Here is a 2,846-nt window from a genome sequence, read left to right as displayed (position 1 = left end):
TCTCACTGACACTTCCCTGCGCTGCTCTGCTGATGGGAAGGGAGTTAAGTGCCGGCAAAAGAGGCTTTGTATGCCGCTTGCGGCACCAGTGCCGGGGGTTGTCTACGCCTGTTATAGCGTATACCCCCCCAAAAAATGCCGCCGCTAAAGTGTTTGGGTTTGGCTTGAAGAAAAGGTGGCAACCCTATCTGGACATGCCCACGGGATGAAGGACTTTGAGCAACTCCTGTAAAGGTACAGGTTACACCTCTCTCTTCTCAGCTAGCTAATGACTGTTGGTAACCAAGCAATGTGCCGTCACTTGGGACTAGGATGAATGTAAGTGTGTATATACAACAAACAGTAGATTTGGCTGATTATTCAGTAAAGCTTTGAAAAAGGCCCTTTGTTTCTGGACTCTTCCTTCTTCCTTCACCCAGCTCCGTTGGGCACGTCTCCTGGTAGCAAGCTTGTGTCAGTTTTGCTGCTCTGGGACTCATTGCTGTAAGGTATGTAGTGGCAAGTGCAGCTGGAGAATACTGGTTAGGGTCAACCAGGTATCTCTTAAGGGGTGAGCTCACACGAAGGGGTGAACCATGGAATAGGCAAAAGTCCCAAGGTACTCCTGGGAGCCCCAGGTCTAGAGAATCTCACTCTGCTTAGGGGAACCCCTCCCATATCCAGGCATGATTGGGTTAAAGTGACATTAAAGGCTCATTTAAAAAAAAAAATCCTGAGTCCCGCTATATGTGTCCATAAGACACATAGAGCTGTGGCTCAGTACCACCCCCTGCTCTCTCCTCATTGACTCACTGGCTGTGACTGACAGTAGCAGGAGCCAATGGCTGTTGCATACCTCCCAACATTTTGAGATGGGAATGAGGGACACCTACTTTGCAAGCATATGTAGGCATAGGATACGCCCCCGGTACACCCCCTTAAAGGAGAATTAACTAAAAAAAGGTTAATTAAATCCACAAGGACTTTTTTTTTACCACTCCTATTCCTTTATATTGGCTTTTAAAATTTACAAATGCAGCAATTTAGAATTTGGATGAAAGTTTAGCATTGAGAAACACTTTTTGAAAGATAAAAAGTGCATTTTATATATAACTATATAGATCAGACCAAATTGAGGGGCAAATGAGGGGTAAAGAGGGACAGAGGGACATTGCTCCAAATCAGGGACAGTCCCTCGAAATCAGGGACAGTTGGGAGCTATGCTGCTGTCTCAGCCAATGAGGAATGAGAGACCCAGGAGAAGCTCAGCCCTCATGCACATCACTGGATCGAGAGGGAGCTCAGGTGAGTATTGGGGGGGGGCCACATTATACCTGATCATAAAGACACACTGTATCGGATAATGGAAACACTTTGTACCCGATAATGGAGACATATTATACGTGATAATAGAGACACACTGTACCTGATACTGAAGACACTCTGTGCCCAAATAGTGTCTCCACTCCCTCCTATGTGCTACATTATGCAATCTGATTGTACAATCTCTGTACAATTTCCTTTAGATTTACCAGAACTATAGATTAGGAGGACCCACCTATATATCCACCTATCTATGATGTTACCAGTCATTGAAAATTGATCACACCTGATGTACTGAGGGCCTATCTCAATTCTTGAGGCCCTGAAATGTCAGGAAAGTACAAATACCCCCCAAATTACCCCTTTTTAAAAGTAGACAGCCCAAGGTATTTAGTAAGAGGCATGCCGAGTTTTTTGAAGTTGTAATTTTTTCCCACAATTCTTGGGAAAATTAAGAAATCATTTTTTTTTACACACAATTGTTATAATAACAAGTTATTTCTCACACACAGTATATGCATACTTCCAATTACACACCAAAATACATTCTGCTACTCCTCCCGAGTATGGCGATACCACATTTGTGTGACTTTTTCACAGCCTGGCGGCATAGAGAGGTCCAACATGCAGGGAGCACCGTCAGGCATTCTAGGAGTATAAATTACACATCTAATTTCCTAACGACCTATTACACTTTTAAAGACCCTGGAGCACCAGGGCAGTGGAATCCACAAAATCACCCCATTTTGGAAAGCAAACACCACAATGTATATTCTATGAGGCATTATGAGTCTTTTGAATGGTTCATTTTTTTCCAGTCTGGAATTTTTTTCCAGTCTTCGGAAAACGTGGAAAGAAAATGAAAACGTATTTTTTTTTACACAAAGTGGTCAATTTATATGATATTTCTAACACATAGCATGTACATAGCAAAAAGTACCCCCCAAAATACATTCTGCTACTCCTCCTGAGTATGGCAATACCACATGTGTGAGACTTTTACACAGCCTGTCCACATACTGTGAAGTAGTAACTTCAGGCGTTCTAGAAGCATATATTACACATCTAATTTAATTCCTCCCTATCACACTTTTGAAGGTCCTGGAGCACCAGGACAGTGGAATTACCAACAAAATGACCCCATTTCGGAAAGCTAACACACCAAGGTATATTCTATGAGGCATGGGCTGCAGATAGGTACTCGGGTACTGTGATAGGCTAATGACAGGTACTTGGGTACTCTGATGGGCTGGTGACAAGTACTCCGATGGGCTGGTGACAGGTACTCTGATGGGCTGGTGACAGGTACTCGGGTACTCAGATGGGCTGGTGACAGGTACTCAGATGGGCTGGTGACAGGTACTCAGGTACTCTGATGGGCTGGTGACAGGTACTCAGGCTAGTGACAGGTACTCGGGTACTCTGATGGGCTGGTGATAGGTACTCAGATGGGCTGGTGACAGGTACTCAGATGGGCTGGTGGCAGGTCCTCTTTATTACTGGGGGGGGCAATCAGTGTGATTGGTGTGCACTGTAGGCGGTAA

The sequence above is a fragment of the Aquarana catesbeiana genome, linkage group LG04, assembly GCF_042186555.1.
Source record: "Aquarana catesbeiana isolate 2022-GZ linkage group LG04, ASM4218655v1, whole genome shotgun sequence".
Lineage (NCBI taxonomy): Eukaryota > Metazoa > Chordata > Amphibia > Anura > Ranidae > Aquarana > Aquarana catesbeiana.
Note: the sequence above shows the minus strand (reverse complement) of the source record.